At 37.2% G+C, this 26005-nt stretch overlaps 1 protein-coding gene across 6 annotated transcripts in view; it reads right to left on the bottom strand.

Moving 5' to 3' along the window:
* Positions 1–26005, bottom strand: part of ZNF438 (zinc finger protein 438) — a 150088-nt gene that overhangs the window by 108495 nt on the left and 15588 nt on the right. For 5 of the 6 annotated variants that reach the window (XM_053573131.1, XM_053573130.1, XM_053573133.1 and 2 more), the window contains exon 2: positions 11090–11147. The gene's annotated coding sequence lies outside the window, so the exon portion shown is untranslated. Of the gene's footprint in view, positions 1–11089; positions 11148–26005 lie in introns of those variants that run through there. The other variant, XM_053573132.1, reaches the window with a different exon arrangement.

Genomic DNA, 26005 nt, shown 5'->3' with positions numbered 1-26005 from the left:
TCTAGTACATAGCTATAACTTTCTTTATAAGAAAGAAAGTTATAGCTATGTACTTTATAACATCCCATTCTTTCTTCCTTCAAATCATCTAGATTTTAGCCAATAAAGCATGAGCAAATCAGGCCACTAAAGTTCTTATTAACTCCCTAAAAGCTGCAAACAGTGGGCCTCCTGGGGCTCAGGCATGAAGGTAAGCCTCATATGCCACAGGCCAGGCCAGGGACAGCCTGGGACCCTTCAATTTAAAAATTCAGTATTTAAACTAAAGGCCTTGACTATTGTAAAAAGAGACCAACATGTTAATGATGAGTAAGAGAGAAAGCAACCCCTTAGTTGGACAGGAGGACACTGGGCTGAATAGAAAATCCCCACCTCAAAGACCTATAGGAGTCAACAACTGTGGGAGGCTGTGCAATTTCTTTTAGGTATATTTAAAATTCAAGAAAAATCTTTTCTGTAAATTAATAGGGAATAGTATTTGATCCAAAGGCATCTCCCTATAACCTCAAAAATTTCTAGATGTAATTTACAACAATCAGAGGGCAGTTCAATCATAATCATCACCATCATCTTCTTAATCAGCTTCAATATTCTTTTTCTCCCAGGTGCTCAGCTATGAACTCGTTAATACTAAGCAGCTTTACCTACAAAACACACAATTAAAGTTCAGTAGTAGTTAGCTCCCTTAGTTATAGAAGTCTTAAGAAGTCTCAAGGACTCTAGAAATCTGAAGGTACAGGCATCTGAGTCTGAACAAATTCCCGGTTATCAGGCCTGCATCATTCTCTCCCACGCATTCTATTTATTCTCTCCTGTATGCCCCACGTACCTGGCACTCCAGTTACTGGTTTACGCACATGGCTCTGGACTGTAAATGCCTTGAGAACAGAGACCCTAGTCTAGCTTCTCCATCTTACCTTTCAGTTCCACCTAGTACAGTACCTTGCATAGGGGAGACAGTCTACAAAAACTGAATGAAACATACTAAATATTAGCCATTTATTTGTCTGGCTTGCTCAAGTTAAGTTCCTGAGGAAAGAATTTACTGACCGCTGATCTCCACATCTTAAGCCTGGACTACCACAGAGTAAGACTTTAAAACCCTATCATACACATTTTTATTCAAGTTTCTAATTTATTTTTATTTGCATTTATTCAATTTTCAACGTGTTTATTTACTAAAACAAACACATTTCTAAAATGAAACAATGTTCCCTCCCACTCCTCCCCAGAAGAAGCTCTTGATAGAACTGGAAATAAAAATTTCCAACCATTTTTCAGTCCTCAGTGTGAGGACTACAGAAAATAGAAGCAACTAATGTCCACTGCCCCGTCTTCTCTGTGCTGGTCCGGATGGAGCCTTTGTTGGTGGCTCTTCCTCTAGAATCTGGCTCGAACAAAACTTCCCTTCAAAGAGAGTCACACTTTGCTGCACAAATTATATTCAGTCAGCACAGTTTCCCAGCTCTTTCACAATTATGACATGTTCATTATGTGAAAACTCCCTCTGCCCACCCTGCTTGTGACCATGCCCAACTCAGGACGGAAGCCTGGCTACTGCAGATCTTATGAAACACAACTTCAGTGCTAGCACCCTTTTCAGCACACAGGAGCTTATCAATGAAAAATGATCAGGTGACCTTCAGCCTAATGTCTGACTGGCACCACACAGCAGGCCCACCTCCCAGCATCCTCAATCTTCAGACTCTCACATATCCCAATAGAAAATATAATAACCTTCTGGAAATCTAGATAAACATCTTTCTCAGTTTTGTCTGGGAAAATTGGGGATTTAATATTTCTGAGTCACTCTGGTACCAGATTACTTCCAGGTGTTAATACTGGAACATTCAACTACAACATTTAATACTGTAGAATATACAGAATATAAATACAGGAGTCACACATGATTCCTTCCTCTAATCCTCCTTATTCAAAGTAGAAAGCAAACAATTTCTCTTGATTTCACAAGACGAAATTAAGCTGACTTCTTTGTTTAGTGAAATTAAAACTAAAAGGGCTATAGAAACCTTGTTCTATCTACCTTGGGACTCTGGTGTGTCATGGAATTTTAAAGTTAAAAAAGGATCTTAGAGAGTCAGTTCTTAGTACTTGAGAGTGAGACTCACAAAACTTACATAATTTGCCATGGTCACAAAGAAAAATAGAGAACCAAAGCTAGAAAAAAGGTCTCCTGCCTCCGCAGCCCATGTGCTTTCTAAAATGCTACACTAACTTGAGTCATTTGCCAAGACCTTCACCCTGACCTGGCAGTCCTGAAAAGGTTGTTCTCAACTTCATCTCACTCCCTACATCTTGGTAGTCTAGCAACATAATTATCTGCTAAAAAATTATAAGAAGCGCAAGCCTTTATCTCTAAAAATAACTTAGCAACAGCATTGTTTCCTTAAAGGTATTATTCCCAGCAACTGCTACCAACTTCCTCCTTTCCCATCGTTTCTTTTTTTTTTTTTTTTTTGAGAGAGAGAGTCTCAAGTTGTTGCCCTGGGTAGAGTGCCCTGGCATCATCATAGCTCACAGCAACTTCCTACTCTTGGGCTCAAGAGATCCTCTTGCCTCAGTTTTTTTTCTTTCCTCTATTTTTAGTAGAGATGGGATCTCGTTATAGCTCAGGCTGGACTCAAAGTCCTGAGCTCAAGCAATCCACCTACTTTGGTCTCTCAGAGTGGCAGGATTACAGGTGTGAGCTACCATGCCTGGCCATTTCCCACCGTTTCCAACACAAGACTGTCTTCTAAAACCCTGCTTGCCTAAATGGTCCTCAAACATGTTCTAAGAAAACTGGGAAAAGCTTATACAACCACTCTTAAGACAGAGTGGAAATGAAATTGATGCCACCTTTAAGAGTCACATGAAAAGGCACATTTGAGATCAGGGTAACAGTCTACCAGAGACGCAAAGCAAGAGGGCACCTTCTGTCATTGGACATGTATTAATAAGAATCTGAATGCCAGGCCCTGTGTTACCTGAAACAGTAATTAACAGAGATATCTTAGAAAACAAGCTTACAGTTGTACTAAACTGGTAATTCTCGCCATAAAATCCATCATCGTAAAACCCATTAATCCAGTGTCCCAAATATATAGGACCTTTTACTTTTTTATGGTAAATACCAAATACATAGTTTAATATTTTTATTTCAAATATGACTTTCTCCTTCTTCTTTCAACCGATCTTTCTCTTCCTGGCTTATCAAGTAATGTTTAACTAGATGAAATTCACTGAACTTTATGTTCTTGAGTGCTTATTTGTTTAAAAAGTGTCAGACATCTTCTGGCAGACAGTTAAGTTATTTGCAGATTAATTTGATTCTTCTGAGGCTTGGTTTTAAGCTCTTTTAGGGCCTATGTTAGGAACCTTTATTTAGGGGCTAATTTGTCCCAATCTTACAGCAAGTTGGCAATTTTTCTTTTCTTAACAAATTATCCTTGCAAGCTTCTTGAGGTTCCACTCTGTCCATCCCAATTTGGTAGTCAGCCAGGTTCTCAAAAGCACGTCTGTACAGATTTCATAAATTGTTCTCTGCCCAACTTCCTCCTCTCTAGAACTCTCTATTTCAATAATTAGCCACCTTAACTTCTTGAACTTTGACCTCTGTTTAATCAACTCAGAAAGATTACCAGAAGAACACAAGATTCTTCTTGTGTTCCCCATCCTTCCACCACAGTTTGGAAACTGTCTCCAAGTAGAAAGCAGGCTGATGTTGGGGATCCCCTTATTTGTTTTCTTTCTCTCAAAGATCACAGTCCTGCTCTATTATCCAATGCCAGAAAACAGTTTATTCTCTGTGTTTCTCCAGTTTCATAGTTGGCTGATAGTCTGATGATACTTCTGGACCCCATTAGTATCTCATGGCTAAATGAATAAATCCCTTAACTAGGTATATTTTGATAACTATGTTCTACTCTAAATATTTATAACCATGAAAGGCCACGTGGGCTATCAAAAATGATGAATAAAACAAAAATTATTTAATTTAACCTTGTAGTTATATTTGAACTTATATTTGAATACAAATTTGATCAAATATCATAGAGTTTTAAATCATTTTTTAAAAAACTCTATCCAGGAGGGTCTAACCTGCAGCCCATGGGCTTCATGCAGATTATTTAAAATCTGTGTGGCTTAACGGGGGTGTCGGATATTGTGAAAAGTATGCACAGACTTCTTCTTTTGTGTGTGTGTGTGTGCTCATCAGCTTTCCTCAGTGTTTGTGTATTTACTGTGTGACCTAAGACAACTTTTATTCTTTTAATATGCTGCAGAAAAAAGGTTGGACACCATGCAAATAAACTTTAAATGAATTAGGCTTTTCCGTGCTTTCGCTTTGCTACTTCCTTCCCTGCTCCATAGTGAGAGTGAAGTACATCATTTAAAATGTGTCAAACGGTCTATGAAGCTAGTGTATGATGCCCCATGATGATATCAATGTACACAGCTATGATTTAATAAAACAAAAAAGTTAAAAGAGAGATTGAAAAGTTAAAAAGGAAATTGGTCTCTCTCTCAAAATCTGTTATGCATACTCTAGAAAGGAGGAAGAAGGAAGGTAAAGGATATTTATGTTATATTTAATATTTTTGGAGTTGAACACAAACAGATTTTGCATATAAAAAACTTATGCTAAGTAGAGGATTATCAGTGAATATTGAAAAGTAAAATTTTCTATATCTAACCCATTAATTATTCATAAATAGTATTTATTTCATTATCATTGTCCTTAAAAAACTTGATCTTTCTTATTTGTATAGGCAGCTGCCCTAAACTAAAGTCCCCCAAAACCACTAAATAGCTTACAAATTTACTGAGGAAAAAAATTAGCATGCTTTTTGGGGGGCAGGGAGTTGAAGATGTTATATAGGTGACAGGAAGTTAAGTGTTTCCCCCAAGACTAGGCTATCATGAACCAAATTTGAAGATACATTTACTTAAAAGTTTTAATAACTTTAATAATCAAACTACATTAGAAAATCATGCAGGCTCACTAATAAAATTTGCCAAATACAGGGTGGCTATAAAGTTCATGTGCAATTTAAAATAGTTGTCTTACAAGAACTTTATGGTCACCCTGTATATAAAGATGAAAATATACACCATCTGTAAACCTACCACCCAAAAGATAACAATTATTAACACTGGGCATGTCTCTTTAGTTTTTGTTGTTGTTTTTTGTTTTTGAGACAGTCTTACTCTGTTGCCCTGAGTAGAGTGCCCTAGCATCATAGCTCACAGCAATTCTTTTGCCTCAGCCTCCCAAGTAGTGGTGACTACAGGCACCTGACACAAAGTCAGGCTAGTTTCTCTATTTCTAGTAGAGATGGGGGTCGGGTCTCGCTCTTGCTCAGGCTAGTCTCGAACTCCTGAACTCAAGTGATTCATCCCACAGAACCCAGCCTTTTCTTCAATTTTGCTCAGCATACATACACACACATACATATTCATCTGTATAGAGACATACCTCATTTTACTGCACTTTCCTTTACTGATCTTAACAGATACTGTGTTTTTTATAGATTGAAGGTTTACAGAAACCCTGAGTTGACCAAATCTAGCCATCCCATTTTTCCAATAGCACGTACTCACTTTGTGTCTATGTGTCACATGTTGGTAATTCTCACAATATTTCAAATTTTTAATTACTTTTACATACATTATGGGCATCAGTAAGATGTCTAAGGTACCCATTCACCTCTGCAGTCCTGGACCTGTTCTTAACAAACATACTATGAGTATCCTGAAATTCTTTGCTTCTTAGAGTGGGATCCATGGATTAGCAGCATCAGAATTACCCCCAAACTTGTTAGAACTGTAGAATCTTGGGCTACACCATGAACCTACTGAACTAAATATACATTTTAACAAGATTCTAAATGATCTGCATACACATAAAAGTTTGAAAAGCAGTGCCCTAGTTTATGTAATTATTTACAATTATTTAACTTCCCTATTGTTTTCAATTATTTTACTATTATAACTGTTAACACTGTATAGAACTCCCCTAATATGTAATCATTTCATTAAAAGACATACACTAAAGTGGGGATTTTAAGTCACCAAACTCTCCTTTACATTGGTAACTTCTAACCTGCTCTGCTCTGAAAAACCAGGCTTCTTAAAATTATGAATTAGGGAACTAACTGAAGGGTCAATATAGCAGGTGGTTATGTAGCTGGATTTGAATCTCAGCTCAGACACAAGAAGCTCTGTAACTTTAGGCCAAAACTTAACTTGTCCAAGACTTAGTGGTAAATGGGGACTATTATCATAGTACATACCTTACAGGATTGCTGTGAGGATTAAATTAGCTAAAATAAATAAGGCACTTGAAACATGGTAAATGCTCTTTACATGTTTGCTATTATCATTCAGAGGAGAGTAAATAAAGAGGCTCTAAGTGAATCAAATATACCATTTTAAGACCTGAACTTTCTATTATAACATTATATGTGGACCTTTTACTTTATCCTTGGTACTCAGATTTGTTCTAAGCAGCTGTATGACTCAGAAAAGTATACTACTTTTGAGAATTTCTTTTTTTCCTCTCTGCATTTATTACTTCTGTTGGATAGGTATTTGAGTACATTAGTCTTCTGCTAAGGCCATATGCAAAAAGTCAATCCCAAATGTATAGACGAGATCAAGAATCATGACACATGTTCGAAGCTTACATTACCTTTGTAATCAAGGAGGTACTACTATTTATCTCTCCACCTAGGAGGGTCCCTCACTCAAGCTCAGACATAAATATCAATACAGAAGACAGTCCAAACTGTATATATTGGATCACTGCTGCAGTTTTGTTTATGTGAAGTCAAGATAATAATCAGGAAGAAGGAGGAGTCAAATCTAAAGGACAGAGACAGACAGCAAAGCCAGAAACCCAGAGAAAACACAGCAATATCAAGAGATTCAAGTTGATGACACATTATAGAGTCCGACCTTTCTTGAACAGTCAGAACAGTGTCATCAGAACAATGATTCCTGTGGTGTCCCAGACACATGCTAGGGTGAGGCAGGCCAAGCGCAGAAGGAAGCTGTGATACACCAGAATCAGTTGTTGAATGTGTCATCTATTACTTATGTGCTTCCTTTCAGAAGTGATAAATATGAAGTACTTTCAGAACCTGAAAATCATTCTTTCCTATATTATCAATTCCAAGCACCACAGTTCAGCAGTTAAAAGAAACTTGAATTTGCATGGCAGGTCAACTTACAACTTAAAGTTCTCTGTTATTTAAATCATATTTTCACCTTCTCTAAGAGACAATAAGGGAATAGCTGCCTAGCCTTCAAATGAAACATTCAAAACACAGTTGCTTATGGTCTCAAGGAGCTTCTTGCATAGGGTAGGAGCGAGGTGAATTTTCCATTTCTTACAAATTCTGAGCAAATGCTATTTCCAAGTAGCGTGCTATTTTATTCTGAAACTTGAACTTTTTTCACTATTAGGGAATCTGCATAGAAAAAAAATCAATAGAAGTAATGAAAAATAAAAAATGAGAGAGAAAAATGCCTCAAAGTAAACTCCTTAGATTAAGACTCTGGCCATTCAGACTGGAAATCAATCTTAATAGAAGCTCTTCTTTCTCCTGAGCCATCAGAAATTCTCATCTCAAAATGCTAGAAACTTTATTGGAGAAAGCTCCTGACATGCAAAGGAGGACTCTAAGAAGAACTGCTTCTGAAAACAGAAGCTTCTAAAGGCTGATATAATCTCAGAATTGGGAAGACTGGAAATCAACTCTTTCCTCCCTCTACTTCAGCACATTTTCCCTCCGTAACATCCCTGCATGAGACTGATCGGCCTCTACTTGTACACTGTCAGTGATGGAGAACTCACTGTCTAACAAAGAAGCTCAATGTGTCTGCTGGACTAATTGATGTGAGGGTGTGGGGTCCCAGAAGGGGGTGGAAATTAGCTGATTACAAACGGACCTGGAGTATCTAGGGAACAGCAGGAAAGCTAGTGAGGCTTGAAAGAGAGGCAGGAGATCAAATGAGCAGGCCTGGTATGACAAGGTGAGAATTATGGTTTTATCTTGCGTATTAGTGGCAGAGAATGAGAAAACATTTTCAGAAGAAAATTTTCATTCCTAAATGAAGAACTGACTTGGGACTTATAGGAGGAGATAAGGAAAGTTAGTTAGATGACCACTTCTTCCTTCTAGGTAACATGATGGGGACTTTGTTAGGGTAGTAGGGGTAAGGAGTGGGGGGTGGGCAAGGGTGGTTTGGGATATACATTGAAAAGAAGGCACGAAGGCCTTACTCATGGACAGGATGTCAGGTATGAAAGGAAAAGTCACAGATGACTTTCGGTTTTTGGCCTGAACAACCAAGATAAAGAGGAAAGGGGTAGATTTTCGGAGGAGAGTTCAAGTTCTATTTTAGACATATTAGATTTGAAGTGTTTATTCTACTTTCAAATGTAGGTATTGAAATCACATAAATACGAGTCTAGAGCTCCTGAGAGAGATCATGGTAAATAAATAAATTTGGAATAATAGGTGGAACTTAAAGCAAGAGATCACATGACATCTTATAGAAAATAAAAATGGAAGGACAAGGACTAAGTCCTGAAAAAGGTCATCTTTTGGAGACCATTTAGAGAAGGCAGCAAAAGAGATTCTGTATTTTTATGACTCTTCCTCAGAAATAAATTGGAATTATTGTGCGTCTACAACTATGAAATCCATGGACAACCATCATAGCCCTCTTCAAAAACCACCTTTTGGAGTCACATGCTGCTTTTATTTCTGACTTCTGAACAACTGACTGAGTCTGGATAGCTGCATTTCACCTATCAGCTACTCAACTACCCTATTCCTGGTCTCGGGTGTGTGTTCTAGTTTCTGGATCAAAGCTCTCAAAACTACTAGGAACTACTGGTTGTCCAACACTGACCAGGAGGTTTGTTGAGAGCATGTTCCCTGGAGCTGCCAGAAGTTCTTGGTTTGTGCTCAGTGAAGCATATAAGTGAGTGTTCAGCAATTCATCAAGTGACACACAACAAGTGACACGAAAGAGGACTGTAGAATGAGTCAGATCAAGTCTAGACCAGAGAATGTGTAAGACCTTACTCCAGGCTAGTCACCCAGGGAGATCTGCTCCAGGTCACCTGGTATGACCAAATATTACCCAGAAGAGGTAAAGTAATTTGAAGTTTACCATGTGTCCATGGAAATGTGTCAGCTCACATTATGAAAGGAGCTACAGGTACTGCCCACAAAGGGCACTTGTTCTTGCTGTCCTCTAGTCTCAGGGTTAGGAGGAGATAACTGTTACCCTCCCAGCCTTATCTGTAAAGAGAATTCCAATTTATCCCATAGGTTGTGAAGATTAATTTAAGTAAAGTGGCTGGTTTCAATATACACGCATTTGCCATTCTTATTTATACTTTGATGACCACAAAATATCAGCCAATTGAATGGTAAGAATACCCCTAAAAACAATACTTTTAGTGCTCTTCTAGAACAGAATAAAAGTTTTATTTTGTTTGTTTTGTGTAAACTATTACATGATCAATGGCATTTAAACTTAGCTTGAAAAAACTATCCTCTCCTTTTCTGAACTTTTCTACCAATGTTAGCACAATCATGTTAAATAAATAAAGTAAAGCTATAAATCTATTAACATGAGATTACTTCTAATATCGCTTCTAAATAAAGATTATCAAGCAAAGCAGAAATCTCCAAGCTGGATGATTATTGTATAAGAGTTATTTAGGCATGGTTTTGTTGTTTTAAATGTCTATATCCTTTAAGTATAATAATTTTATTTCCCTTTATGAAATTTTATGACTAAAGTCATTAATAAAGTTAGTTACAAAAGCAGGAAATCATTCATAAGCCCAGCAGGCTATTTTTTTACTGATGAAAAGTTACATAATAGTTTCAGCAAATGACAGAGTTCTTTTAATATTTATAGAAAAGCAAAAGAGCATGCTGGAAACTGAGAATTTCTATTATTTGAATTTCTATTATTTCTATTAATGATCAATTCTGTATCATTTTAGATCAATTACAGAAATGACTATGTAAGAGTTATGTTCACTGTTATACATACTCGTTGAACAATACATCAACTGTGTCTAATACTTGACCTAGAAGCTCAAGGAGATATATAACTGAACAAAACTATACTAACAGGGTCTCAACTCCAAACCACCAGGTCACATCATTGGCCCTTTTGTCAGTACACATTACGCTAAAGAAAAGAAAAAGAAAAAGCAGGGTACTAGGAACCATTTAAAGGGTCTACTTAATTCAAAGCGCTAGACAAAACGACCAGAGAATACCGAAGTACCCCAAAAAATCAAAGAGAAAATCTGTAACTAAGTATAAGAAAATATTTAAAAACACCATACCAATGTTCAAAAAAATGAAATCCCAAATTCAAAAATACTTTTATTCCATGGAACCTAGACTTTTTAAAATAATTGATAATTGTGATTTTTACCACTTCACAGAAAAGCAACTTCTAAACTATAATTTTCAAATCAATAATTTGATTCTTTTGCTTTAATTTTAGAATAATTTTAGTTTTACAAAATAGTTACAAAGATAGTACATTCCTGTGTACTTTGACCCAGTTTTCCACAAAGTTAGTATCTTACACAACCACAGTACATTTGTCAAAACTAAGCAATATATATTAATATTAACTTTACTACAAATTTTATTTACATTTCACCTGTTTTTTTGCTAATGTCTTTCTTCAGTTCCTAAGTACAAACCAAGGAACTATACTGCATTTAATGAATTCTTTTACTGCTTGAAGTTTTGCTATATGACACACTCCTGTGTTGTTAACAATGTCTTCATTATTATTATAGAAAATAAACCTAAAATTCCCTGGATAATATGATTTATGAAATATTAGGGAAATGTTACATGAAGATTCGTGTAAACTATTAGTTATTTAATAAAGTAACTAATATTTCATTGAAAAGATAAAGAGGTAAATCACCAAAGTAAGGTATGTCTCACTGCCTACTTTGCCAGAAACCAATGAGGTCAAATTACTTAATGTTTCAGAAATCTCACTTTAAAAAACACTTGTCACTTACATATTTCCCAAGGTTCCTGAAGAGTCGTAAGATGTATGGTAAATCCTTTCAATTTATTCTGTAATAGAATATAAAATAATATTATACTCATATTCAGATAATCTATTTTTACCAAATATATGTAAAAACTACTTTCCCTTCATTTTCAACCTTCATTTGTAAATTACTATATATTTTTATTAAGATAACAAAAGAACTAATTTAATGGAAAATAATTCCATAGCTGATTACATGTCTTTAGTTTAAAAATGAAGGCATGCAAAATTTAATAAAAGTTTTAGGACAAATAGAAAATGTTCAAAAAAAAAAAAAAAAGAAAAGAAATGCCACAATGAATAAAACTGGCTAAAAGAACATTTCACATTCTTTTCCATGTGCATAATGTTGTGGAAATTACTAAACAGTCACAAACAAGTGAATCATATTCAGGGCACAGCTTTTTTGACAGGAAAACAGTAATCAAGATTTGGGGATTAGAAGATGTTTGAAAGAATACATGTTTGGTAAAGTGTCCATGTGTGTCAGTTTGCCTGAGACAGTCCCAATTGATGCCTGTTCTCTCAGTGTCCCACTAATTTACTGTCTGTCCTAGAATTTTCATTTTCTAATGATTTTTTAAAGGTAGCATTAAAATAAGCTGAGACTAATTTGTACTTTCAGGCTCTGCCATGATCTCATCAAGCTGTGTGTGAGATGCATGTACAATGAAGTCAGCTGTCAATTTAATGTGTGGTTAAATCTGAAAGATACCTAATAGTAATAGTAATACCTATCTCTAGATGCACTGTAACTGATGCCTCACTCTCAAAGACAGCACCCAGCCCACCTGCAGGAAAAGGAAGGACACTCAGACAGAAGCAGCAAGGGACAGCTAACTCCTCCAGTCTTCTAACATAGAAGAAATACTCAGTGTTGCTACCTTTGCCGTGCCTAGCTTGAAGACAACATTTTAACAAAAGCAGAAGGTGCTGTACATAGTATTCTACAAAGCATGACTTTTCATCTAGATTAAATGATATTTTATTTTATCTTGCTCAGTTCTGATTCCAAATAGTCAAACAGTCTTATTTACACAGTCCAGGGTAAAGTGATAGCTCTTAGTTTATTGGCTCCATCAGTAGAAAAAATTCACACTTAAATAAATGATGCCAGCTTTTTATCAGTGAAAGGAGATACATCAAACAGAAAAATATCAGTTAATTCCAATAATTGATTATTTCATCTAATTCATAAAATCAAAGTAAAGCATTTGGAAGTTCATTATGTACAACATGAAACATCTGACATTGCTGGAATTGCTATTTAAATTCAGTTAAAAAGATCAACAACAAAGATATAATTACAGTGTGTTCTCATTATTCACAGAGGTTGAGTTCTACAAAGTCACCACGCACTGAATTAGCAAGTACAAACTATCACTCCTAGGAGAAATACAGGGTTAGGTTCCTAAGAGCCTAGGGTCACATTTTCATTAACTGACCACATATAACTTTGTTTTATGTGTTTCCATTTCAGGATATCTTATTTAATATATGGTCATGTGCTGCATAATGTATAAAAAATTAAAGTATGATCACTATGTTTCATCAACTAGAAAATATATAGCATCAATAAAGAAAAATCATTAAAAAAGAAACAAAGTGAAATTTTGGAATTGAAAAATACAAAAAATGAAATGGAAAAACTGCTCAGAAGAGCTCAACAATTGATTTGAATAGACAGAAGAATCAAAGAGCTTAGGATAGATTAATAATAATTATGCAATTTGAAGAAGAGAGAATAAAAAGAATGAAGAAAAATGAGCAGAGCTTCAGAGAAAAGTGGGAGATAGCTATGGTATGCATGTGTGCCCCCAAAATTCATGCAATGGAAACCTGGACCCCAATGCAGTAGTGTTGAGAAGTAGGACCTTTAAGAATCCACACATGGGGCAGTGCCCGTAGCTCAGTGTGTAGGCGCCAGCCACATACACTGAGGCTGGCAGGTTTGAACCTGGTCCCAGCCAGCTAAAACAACAATGAGGACTGCAACAACAAAAAAAAATAGCCGGGAGTTATGACAGGCACTTGTGGTCCCAGCTACTTGGGAGGCTGAGGCCAGAGAATCGCTTAAGCCCAAGAGCTTGAGGTTGCTGTGAGCTGTGATGCCACGGTAGTCTACCCAGGGCGACAGCTTGAGACTCTGTCTCAAAAAAAAAAAAAAAAAAGAAATTCACTCATGGACTAATGGATTATCAAGGGAGTGAGTCATCATGAGAGTGGGTGTGTTATAAAAATAAGTTTGGCTTTCACTCTTGTGCCCCCTCACAAGAGTGTGATCTGATGCCCTGTGCCACCTCAGGATTCTGCACAGAGCCCCCACCAGCAAGAAGGCTCTCACCAGAGGCCAACTCCAAACTCTTAGAATTCCCAGCCCCCATAACTATAAGAAATTTCTTTTCTTTATAACTTACTTAGTTGATAACAACAAAAATGGACTGAAACATACATCTTTAGGAGAAAAAAAGAGTAAAGCAGAAAAATATTCTTTAAAAATGGTTGAAATCTTCCCAAATTTCATGGAAAACATTGTTAATATGTACATCCATCAAGCTCAATAAACTCCAAACAGGATAAACCAAAAGACACACACCAGTCAAAATGGTAACAGCCAAAGGCAAAGAAAATCTTGAAAGCAGAAAGGGGAAAAAACTGACTTGTCAAATAAAAGGAAACCCTAATAAGGTTAAAAGCTGACTTCTCATCAGAAGCAAAGAAGGCCAGAAGGCAGAAGAATTAAATATTCAAAATCCTAAAAGTAGCAAATTGTGAATGCTGAATCTCATATCCAGTAACACTGTTCTCTTTATAAAATGAAAGGTGAAATCAAGACATCCCAGAAAGACAAAAACAAAAACAAAATTCACAGAATTTGCTAATTGAATATTTATTTCATAAGAAATACTAAAGAAGTTCTTCAAGCTGAAAGCAAATGACACCAAACAGTAATTAGAAGCCATTAAAAAAAAAAGTGCCAGTAAAGGTATTTTGTACATTATAAGACACTGTAATTACATCCTTTGTCCCCCTTTTTTCTCTTAAGTGTTCTCAAAATTAATTCAATAAAACAATATAGATATAAGCTTCTTTCAATACTGACAGAATAACCAGGAATGAAATCAAGAAGGACACAGAAATCTAAACAGTATAAGACAACTAGACTTACAGACGATACAATACTTAACCCAAGAACATAATACACATTTTTCTTAAGTACACATGAACCATTCTCTAAAACAGACCGTATATGCTAGGCCACAAATTACTGGGCATCTACCCAGAAGGAAAGAAATCCTTTTGTCATAAGGACTCTTGTACTAGACTGTTGATTGCAGCTCAATTTACAATCGCCAAAATGTGGAAACAGCCTAAATGCCCACCAACCCAGGAATGGATTAACAAGCTGTGGTATATGTATACCATGGAATACTATTCAGCCATTAAAAAAAATGGAGACTTTACATCCTTCGTATTAACCTGGATGGACGTGGAAGATATTATTCTTAGTAAAGCATCACAAGAATGGAGAAGCATGAATCCTATGTACTCAATTTTGATATGAGGACAATTAATGACAATTATGGTTATGGGGGGGGGACAGAAAGAGGGATGGAGGGAGGTGGGTGGGGCCTTGGTGTGTGTCACACTTTATGGGGGCAAGACATGATTGCAAGAGGGACTTTACCTAACAATTGCAATCAGTGTAACCTGGCTTATTGTACCCTCAATGAATCCCCAACAATAAAAAAAAAAAAAAAAAGAAATGGTAAAAAAAAAAAAAAAAAAAAAAAAATAATTTAAAGGAATTAAATTAATTAGGCAAAGAATGTTCTCTGAAAACAAGAGAATGTAATTAGAAATCAGTAGCAGAAGGAATTTTGGGAAATTCACAAATATGGGGGAAAAAACACACTCCTAAATAACCTTTACGTCAAAGAAGAAATCAGAAAGAATATAGATAGACAATACCTTGAGATAAACAAAAACTAAAACACAACATAACACTTATGAGATACAGCTAAAGAAAGTAGTGCTTACAAGGAATTTTATAGCTATAAATGCATATATTTTTTAAAAAGAAAGATCTCAGATCAATAGCCTAATCATCCACCTGAACAAAATTAAATGTAGAAAAAGAAAGGTAAACTAAATGAAAGCAAGCAGATGGAAGGAAATAATAAAGTACAAACAAATGACATAAAGAACAGAAAAACAAGAAAGAAAAGACAAGAAAATGAAAGAAAGGGCAAAGGATTTGATGATGTCACTGAAGATGACAGAAAGGGAGGTTTATCATTGGGAAAAGCAGAATTCAGATCGCAGGGAATTTAAGAAATAAGCAAAGCTACAGAAACTATCTCATCCATAACCTGGGGAATTCTTGTAATTCCTTTTTTACTTCCACACACCTCTGACACCAAGTCTACATAGACAAATATATTCCCTCCCACCCATTTCTGTTGTCACTGTCCTGATTTAAGCTATTGCCTCTTATCTAGAACACTGCAATGGCTTCTTAGCCCACATTTTGGGGAGGCCCATCCTATCTTCCAATAGTTAGACCAAATAACTGCACAAACGGCATTGGTCTTCGATGAGAGGAGATAGAGATTAAGTCTGCCACCTGATTTTTAAAATCATATATTTTATCATAAAGACTGTAATAAAGAAAAAAATTATCTGCAATGTAAATTTTTTTAAAAATTCATTTTCTGCATATTACTTTTCAAATGTAGTTGAAATCATACTGAATGAATGATTTTGTATTTGGTTACAAAATTTTTTCATAAATTACATGCATAATTATACTTTCTGCAACCATGTTATTCCGTCACCTTGACATACTGCAGTTCATTAAAACACTCACCAAAGTTCAATAATTTAGTTTGACATTTATTGAACAACTACTGTGTGCCAGACCCAGAGGCAGGAACTGACCATCCCAACCTCAAGAACCATCCACCCAGCAGGAGGGGCTGACTCATACACTCATGACTGCAGTGCAGTACCAAACACAAATCAGAGAAAGCTCAGGCAGTGCTGAGTCAGTAGTGATGCCCCCAGGATCTGAGTGCTATTCTCAAGGAATAGAGATAGTAAACAGGGGTATGGAGGAAGAGTGGAGAGTCCCCAAATGGTAGGACAATGAAAACTGCACAGGCTGTTCAAGGAAGGGCAGTGGCTGGGAGTAGCTACAGCACAAGAAACGCTTAAGAGTAAATGGTCCCATTTCCTTAAAGTGGCTCCATTACTGGGAATTCTTTTAATTTTCAGTACTTTGGAGAAAATAGAAGAGGTAATTCAAGGTTGATTTAAAATGCATTTCTTTGATTACAATGACAGTGAACATAAACCCACATTTTTATTACTCATTATCTGCTGAAATACTGTTTACTTATATACTAAATCTTGATGGATTTTTCCTCTTTAAGTCTAAAAGAACTCCTTCTTCAGGTACTACAGATACTAACCTTAGTCACAGTTGATAACAAGTATTTTCTCCTTTCTGTTACGCCACTTTTTCATTGTGAATAAGTCTTAACATTTTATATATTTAAAAGTCGATTTTTTCCTAGGTGAGTTTTCCCTTGCTCTGAATTGTCAACTCACCAGAAATACGATGAATATTAGAACCTATTTTCAACTATTTTTCAAAACTATGATTTAAAAAATATTTAGTTCTTGATACCAGCTAGACCTGATAAAGACATGATGTGTATATGTACTAGCCATTAACCTCCCTCTTCCAATCCTACCCCCACTCCCTTTGCTAAGGAATTCTCTTTCATCCAAACTCCATGTTCACTTTAATTCACACTCCCTTATACTATATAACAATGTGGGAAGAGAGCAGCCAGACCAGGTGTCCTTTCCAGTATCTTTAAAGATGGTCTTGAGACATTCACACCCTCTATGAAAGAATTAAGAATTAATATTTAAGGTATATAAAATGGACAGAAAACATTTACTTGGTGCATCAGCAATAAAAATACATGCTAATGTTAAAGTACTTGTGGATATTGTCAAAGTCCCCAAAACTAGAAACAATAATCCAAGTTTCTTTGAGGGCCTGGCATGCAATTGCCTTTTGACTTCATGTTACAGAAAACAATTTTCAGATTAGAAAAAGGTTTTAGTCCAGTGTTAGCAGTTGAACATATCTGACACCTATGGAGAGTTTGGAAACAGTATGGAGGTTACTTCTTAGATGTCACACTGGCAGCACACTACTGCTAGTCTGGGAGGAACCAGGGATCCTAAGCGTCTTATAAGGTGTAGGGCCATCTTGTACAACAAAATTTGTCCCACACTAAATGTCAGTAGCCACCGCACTTCAACTAAGGGCCTGATAGCCTGAGAAATGATCTGCTTCCATTATTTAATGACAGAAAGTCTCCTGACTGCTATTTGTTCCATCTACCTTGCCAAATGTTTTACTGTGAGAGGGCCAGCCCCAGACAAGACTATGAGGAAGACTTGGCTGTATCAGATGTCTTGCTTACTTTCCTAAAGAGTCCCTCACTTTACTCCCCTTTCTGGCCTGAATCCCTTTAACTAACATCCCAGGTAGTTCTTGGGCTCTGGCTACTCTCCACACTCTAATCCACCAAAACCTGTTTCCTGAAAGTTCTTAGAAAATACTTGAGAAACAAAGCACACTAAGTTATTAATTTCATAAAAATACAATCCGTTCCTCTTCTCGGGGATATCTGTGGTTAAGCAATAAACCAAAGACACCATATCTTAACTATCTTCCTTATTACCACCCTGGTCCAAGCTACTACCATTTTCCACTGTGATTACCTCAGTAGACTCTCAACCAGTCTTTCTGCTTCAATCTTCCACCTCATAGTCTATTCTCAAAAAAGATCTGACCTAAGTGAAGTCATGGCCCAAAATTCTCTTACGGCTCCCTCGTTTACTTTGAATAAAAGCCAAACTACTTCCAATGGCTTGTAAAGGTCATAAATAATCTAAAATCAGGAAAGCTGGAGGAAGAGCATATCAGGGAGAAAGAACGAGATTCCATTTTGGTCATGTTACATTTGCAACGCCAGGAGACATTCAAGGGGAGATGTCAAACAGGTGTTACCCCTAGGTCTTCAGAAGAGAACTTTAAGCTAGATAAAAGGTTCTCAACTGGGGAGAGATAAATGTCCCCCCACCAAGGAGATACGTGGCAAAATCTGAGGAAATGTGGGCTGTCATAACTGAGGTAGAGGGAACTCTACTGGCACCTAGTGGGTAGAAGCCAGAGATGCTGCTAAGCCTCTGTACAAGATAGCCCCCCACAACAAAAAATTATCCAGCCCCAAACGTCAAGAGCACTGAGGATGACAAACTCTGGGTAAGAAATAGTAAGAAAGACTTATTCAAAAAGATCCTATTTAACCAAAAATGCACAGTGAAAAACTAAAGGACTGAACCTTGAGGAGCTCCTCTTCCAGAAGTTACACAAAAGTGGAAGAACATACAAGACAGGGAAGGGTCAACTAGAATGAGAATCAGAAAAGGAAACCCAGTAAAGAATAGTGTGCCAAAGGCCAAGACAAGAGTGCTTCCAAAAGGAAGCAATGGTCACCACGGGCAACTACATGGAGAACTGCTAAAATGTAAATAACACTGGCAGGGGCTTAAAAGGTTTGAGAAGAACAGAGGAGGCATGCAGTGAGGAGTGAATGATGTAACAGAGACACATCTGAAGATTGCTTATACCATGAAAATTTTAATTGCTGAATATATTATTAAAGTTAAAAAAAAAAAAAAAAGGCGAGTACTTGGCTCATCCAGTCCTGAGATGGGAGAGAACAAAGAGGTACCAAGAAATTGAGCAAACTGGTAGAAGTATAATTTAAGTCAGAGCATCTAGGCTGGATGAGGAAGGAACTGGTAAGAGGAGGAACTTAATAAACAGAAATATGGGAGGGGGCTACTGAACTGCAAGTCTTGATAAGTCATTTCCCCACATCAACAGATATACTTCTCTTCCATGCTTTTAATTAGCCCATAATACAGTCTGTTTTACTTTAATAAGAAAGAGCTACAAGAGATAACAAGTGTTGAAGAGGGTGTGGAGGAAAGAGAAACCTTGGACACTATTGATGGAGATGAAGATTGGTGCAGCCATTGTGGAAAAGAAATGGACGTTCCTAAAGAAATGAAAAATAAAACTATCACACGACCCAGCAATCCGTCTTCTGGATATAAATCACCATCTCATAAAGGTGCCTGCACTCTGATGTTCACTGCAGCATTTTTCACAATAGCCAATATATAAACAACTGAAGTGTCTGTCAACAGACAAATGGATAAAGAAACTGTGATATATACATATATACATTTAAAGTGGAATATCATTCAGCTTTTTAAAAGGAGATCTTGTCATTTTCTACAACACAGAAGATCCTGGAAGACATTAAGCTAAGTGAAATAGGTCAGACACAGGAAGAAAAATACTGCATAATCTCACTTATTCATGGAATCAGAAGAAAAAGGTTGAATACACAGAAATAAAAATGGTGATTATCTGGAGTGGGCTGAGAAAATGGGTAGATGTAAGTCAAACGATACAAAATTGTAGATATATAGGATGAGCAAGTCTGGAGATCTAATGCATAACATGAGAACTATAGTTTATGTTGAATTGTATTTGAGATTTTTATTTACAAAGTAGCTTTTAAGCATACTTGCCAAAAAAAGTATAACTATGAGATAAATAATGTTAATCTACTTGACTAATCATTTCAAATAGGAATGTGTATGTATTTCAAAATATGTTGCGCACCTTAAATATATCCAATAAATAAAAAGATTAACAGATACCTACTATTTGAATGCTGTTAATCAACCTATTTATTGTTCCAGACCATGATCAAATGGCATTTGTGGAAAGGACCGTGTTACTGTGAAAATATGGTAAGTAATAGGCCTGGGTTAAAATATCAGTTCTTTCATTTTCTAATGCTATGACCTTGAACAATTTACCTAACCTCTCTAAGCCTAAATCTCTTCATCTTATTAACAGATTATGGCAGTCAGAATGCTGCCCTACCTCCAAAAATGTCCATATCCTAATCCCTAGAATGTCTGAACATGCTGTTACATGGTGTGATATTGTGTTATCTGCCATGTATAATGTGCTCCCCTGTATAATGCATACCCAGGTTTTGGTCCAAACTTTCAAGAAAAAACTCTTTCATTTTGATTTTTTAAAGGATAGAAGTTGTCATGCAGTGGCACCTTCTTCTCTCGTAAGGGGTACAAGGTATGAAGCCAGTCACTGAAGAAAATCCAGGAGTGAGCCTAGGTGAGAGAGATCTGGATGACCTGAGTACTTGACCTCCCCCTCCTGGCCCATCTGCATCCCCATATCCTCTCATTTCCTATTCCCACCCATGTCTGTCAGTGGAAATGCAGTCACATTTAACTCCCCTGAGAATCCCAGAGGCTTATTTCCCAGGAAGCTAGTATGAGGGGCCAGGGCCTACCCTGGGCTCCTGAGGGAAGATACCTGCTCTTTCTAGGCTATCTTGTCTCTCATGCAGCTGGTCCCATTCTGAGGCTCCCGGAAACATACTGAGAAGAGAGTCTTTTCTGACACCCCAGTGAAGTACTCTGCACTTACATTTCTGTTTAGTGACTAGACCATGACCTGCATGGGCCATCCAGACTTTGGGCACTTGGTGCCATCAGAATGAATGACAACAGCCTTTCCCAAAATTGCAAGTCCTACAAATCACCTGAGGGACTGATTAATAATCAGACTCCTGAACCACACCCAAATACACTGAATTAGCTCTCCAGAAGAAAGACCTTGATTATCTATTCCATTAACAAGCATCCTAGATGGCTCTTCCAAATGACAAGTTTAGAAAATTAAACCAACTCACCATCTTGGGAGTTTGGACAAGTCATAGGTGCAAAATTACAAACTATGGGTTCAAGTACCCATAAATTGTAAGCTTTCATGCTTCACTGCTAGGTAGCCCCACAGTGTACCCTTGCATGAAGACAGAAACTTCATGGGAACTGAGGCCCAAGGTCACAACAGTGGACTACTTGTAGAACCAGGTCTCAGAACGCAGGTCTCCTAGACCCTAGCTCCAGGATCTTCCTCTTCAACATGGTGTCCTGGGGGCCTCAGAATGGGGCCAGTTGTGTGAGACAAGGCAGCCCAGAAAGAGGAGGCATATTCCCTCAGGAGCCCTGGGCAGGCAGGGCAGGCAGGCCTTCACACTAGCTTCCTGAGAAATAAGCCTTTGGGGTTCTCAGCAGAGTAGCTGTGGTCACATTTTCACTGATGGACAGGAGTGAGAATAGGAAGCAAGAGGATGTGGGGACAAGGGTGGGCCGGAGGGGACAGGTGGAGAGGTTGGGTGCTCAGACTGTCCAGAACAGTCTCACCTGCTGCCTGGACTCATACCCAGCTTCTCTACAGGGTCCAGTTCTGCACCTTGTGCCTCTCATGAGAGAAGGAAGTGCCACTACACAGCCACTCCACCCCGCTTTCATCAAGGTCCCTACACTAATTGTCACATCATCATCAGAAGCATGCCCACTTCCAAGATGAAGGCAGTGGTGGTGTCCAGCACAATCAGGAGGGCACACTAGAGGCTTCTGAAGCTAAGGGAGCAGCCAGGGAGGGAAACTGCATGCAAGAGGCAAAATTACTGTATTCCAGGGTATTACTTTGCATACAGATATTGTTATTGCTTTCTAAGGTTACTTTTAATACAACAGCATAAATAAAAGAATTAAAAACATTTATACAGATACAGAATTAGTACTACCCATGTATAATACACAGCCTTATTTTTCCCTCAAAAATATGGGCAAAAAAGTGCTTGTTACACACAGCAAAATATGGGTATACATTTGGTCTTCGTCTGCTTTTCCTGGCATTCAACTCCTAAAATCCTCAGAATCTCCAAAATGATGTCTTTTTATATGCTATGAGTTAACTGATGACAGGCACCCCTAGGTATCTTCGGAATGGAAGGTGGTCATGGGAAAGAGCAAGGTTAGATCAGAGGGTTGGGACTTTTAGCCCCATTTTAGAACCTTTGGGGAGTGCGGAAGGGCTGATGGTTAGGCTGATAACAAGTAGCCAATGATTTAACCAACCATCTTCACATAAAGAAGCCCCATAAAACCCCAAAACAACAGATTTTGGAGAGTTTTCAGACAGCTGAACATATGGAGAGTGGTGTGCCTAGAATCTTCACACCCCTTTCCAAATGCCTAGCCTGTGCATTTCTTCATTTGTATCCTTTGTAATATCCTTTATAATAAACCAGTAAACATGATCCCCTGAGTCCTGTGAGCTGCCCTAACAGATTATATGATCCTGAGGAGGGGATTGTGGAAACCTCACTTTACAGCAGATCACTCAGAAACACAGCTAAAACAACTTGGAGCTTGCCATTGGCAATGGGGGGCGGGGGCAGACTTACGGGACTGAGCCCTCAACCTAGGGGATCTGACACCACCTCCTGGTAGACAGTGCCAGAAATGAATCGAATTGTAGGACACTCAGCTGGCAGCTACTGCTGAATTGTTTGATGTGTGGAGAACACCTCCCCCCAGTTTAATCACAGAAGTCTTCTGTGTTGATTGTTGAGTAAGAAAAAAGAAAAATCCCTTTGAGTGCCTTTTCCATTCAACTGGCCAGAAGGAATTAAGGTTGACATGGAATTACAGTTGTTAATCAAAGGACCATAAAATAAGGAGAATATCCTGGATTATCTGGGTGGACTCAAAGGGTCTTTAAAGAGGGGAAGACAGAGGCAGAAGAATCAAAACCACAGGGATAGCACAGTGAGAAACACTTGATCAGCCATTGCTGGCTTAAAGATTTTGGAAGGAGACTACAAGCTAAGGAATGCGGGCAGCCTCTAGAAGTGGGAAAAGACAACAAAACTGATCTCCCTAAAGCCTTCAGAAAGAGATGCAACCCTACTGGCACTGAGACCCATCTTGGGTTTCTGACCTCCAGAACTGCAAGGTAACAAATCCACATTGTTGTTTTGTTTCACAGCAGCAATAGGAAAGTAATACACAGGTAAAATGAACCATATTCGTAAGTTGTAATGATTAACCACAATAACAAATATAAAGTACTTAACAGTGTGCCTAGTATACCACAGGAAGCATTTAAATAGCTGCTACTCATATCATTAGTTCTAATACTACTAATAGCACTGAAACCAAATAGACTACAGAAAGAACACTGACTCACTTCTAGAATTTACTCAGCTCTGTGACCTATCTTATTCAGCCAGTTAAGACTCAGTTTTTCACAAAACAAAACAAGAAGGCCTAGAATAAATGACTTCTTAAGTTCCTTCCAGCTCTAAAATTTTATGATTCTAAAACCTAATTCCTTAATGACACATTCTACTTATTGCTAATCAACTGATTTGGAAAATCCTGTTAAATAAAAACAGTAGACCAAGTAGTTTTCATTTTATGTTTCAATATTTTCAATATTTTATATTGCTGAGTTATGGCCTTATATCACTGAGTCACAGCATAAAAACTGTGGCCTACAAGAAAGAAAAAACATCTAAGGCATCCCATTACTATTTAAAAGCCTTACACTCAAACTAATAGTATCTTTTCAAATAACTCAAAATGTACTCCTACATATTATCTCACTTACTTTTTTTCAACAGCTTTACTGAGACATCATTCACATACCATCTACTATATTCTTTTTTTTTTTTTTGAGACCGAGTCTCAAGCTGTTGCTCTGGGTAGAGTGCCGTGGTATCACAGCAACCTCCAACTGTTGGGCTTAGGAGATTCTCTTGCCCCAGCCTCCCAAGTAGTTGGGACTACAGGCGCCCACCACAACACCCGGCTATTTTTTTGTTATTGTTGTTGCAGTTGTCATTGTTGTTTTGGCTGGCCCAGGCCGGGTTCAAATCCACCAGCCTTGGTGTATGTGGTTGGCACCCTACCCACTGAGCTACAGGCATCGCCTCATCTACTATATTCTTTTAAGGTATACAATCCAAGGGTGTTAGTACAGTCACTGAGTTGTGCAACCATCACTACAATTTTAGAACATTTTCATCATCCCCCAAAGAATCTCCTTGTCAATTAGCTGTCACTCTTCATCTCTCCCCTCCTACCCACCTGGCCCACTAATATGCTTTCTGTCCCTACAGATTGGCCTATTTTGGATATTTCATATAAATAGAATCACAAAATATACAGCTTGTTGTGTCTAGCTTCTTTCACATAGCATAATGTTTTGAGATCCAAGGCTGTTTTGACATATCACGCTGTAGTGTATGTCTGTACTTTTATTCCTTTTTAATGCTGAATAGTATTCCATTGTATGGATGTTCCACATTTTGTTTATCCATTCATTAGTTGCTAGACATTGGGGTTGTTTCCACTGTTGAGCTATCAGGAATAATGTCACCATGAACATTTATGTTCACGTGTTTTTGTGGATGTATGTTTTCATTTTTCTTAGGCAGAAGTGGAACTCTTTGGTAACATATAGTAACTCCTACATTTTAATCTTTTGAAGAGCTGCCAAGCTATTTTCTAAAGTGACTGTCCAACATACACTACCAGCAGTGTATGGTGTTTCTAATTTCTCCACATCCTTACCAACACTTGTTATCTGACTTTGATTATAGCCAAGGCGAGGGTTTCAAGTGGTACCTTACTGTGGTTTTGTTGACTATCCTTTCATGTGCTTATATTAACCATCTATAAATCTTCTTTGGAGAAATATGTAGGCAGTTTCTTTGCCCATTTTTAATTGGGTATTTTTGCCTTTTCATTATTTAAAGAGTTCTTTATAAATTCTAGATTATATACAAGTCCATTATCAGATAAATGATTTGCAAGTATTCTATTCCATTCTGTACACCTAATCAAACCTTAATGTAGCTAGTTGCACTAGATAAACAGATTCTATGTTGCTATCCCCATTTTACACAGAGAATTGGCATGCCATAATGATTAAATAGACAATTGCAGACTCAAAAGAAAACTTAATACCTATACTCCTGCTTCTATGAATTTAAAGGAGCCATATATTGATAGCAATATTGTGACAGCACACCAAGGAAGGCTCCCTAATTCAACCCTGAAGTTGTCCTCTCTACATATAACCAGACAATATCATTGCCACAATCAGACTGAAGATGGTTCACTCATTCTCTCAAAATCCTTGCCCTCACTAGAATCATAATCAATTCCTTTGCGGCAAACAGTCCTGACCAAGAAATTTTTTATCTCAGCACTTGAAGACCCACTCTCAAGTCAGAGGGAATGTTAAGAGTTTAATGTAATTGACAGTCTTTTTTTTTTTTTTATCCAAAGCACCAAACTTATTTTGCAACTTAGAACAACTTGTGAGTATTGTTCCCATTATACCAGGTGTGCCATCACCTGGTTTTTATAAATCTTTTATAATGCAGCAAAGCTTAATGACAATTGTCAAAATTAAACATGGCTAAAAGAAGAAAATACTTGTATTTTTACCTTTACCCAGAAAAGCCTGATGGTTCAGAGACTAAATTATGGCTAGTTCCTAAACTATGCTTAATAAAAATGTTATAATATTCCATTAAACATAAAACTACAGAATTACAAAAATATGACAACTTAAAAAGGTAGTTTTAACCTTTTCTGTCAAAGTATTCCTAATACAGGACAGAGGAACCTAATAATCCTGAAAGACAAACTCTAAGTGGCCCATGCAAAATTTAAATCTCTTGATCTTTTGATTTTTTTTTTCCCTTAAAAATTACATACACAAGTTACATTCTAAACTATAATACATCTGTTTTCTTTTGGTATAAAAAAATTAACATCCTTAAGTAAGGTCATTAAAAAATGTTCTGAGAAGGAC

This window comes from Nycticebus coucang, chromosome 20, assembly GCF_027406575.1.
Source record: "Nycticebus coucang isolate mNycCou1 chromosome 20, mNycCou1.pri, whole genome shotgun sequence".
NCBI lineage: Eukaryota > Metazoa > Chordata > Mammalia > Primates > Lorisidae > Nycticebus > Nycticebus coucang.
The sequence above is the reverse complement of the archived record's forward strand: the minus strand, read 5'-3'. Positions and strand labels throughout refer to the sequence as shown.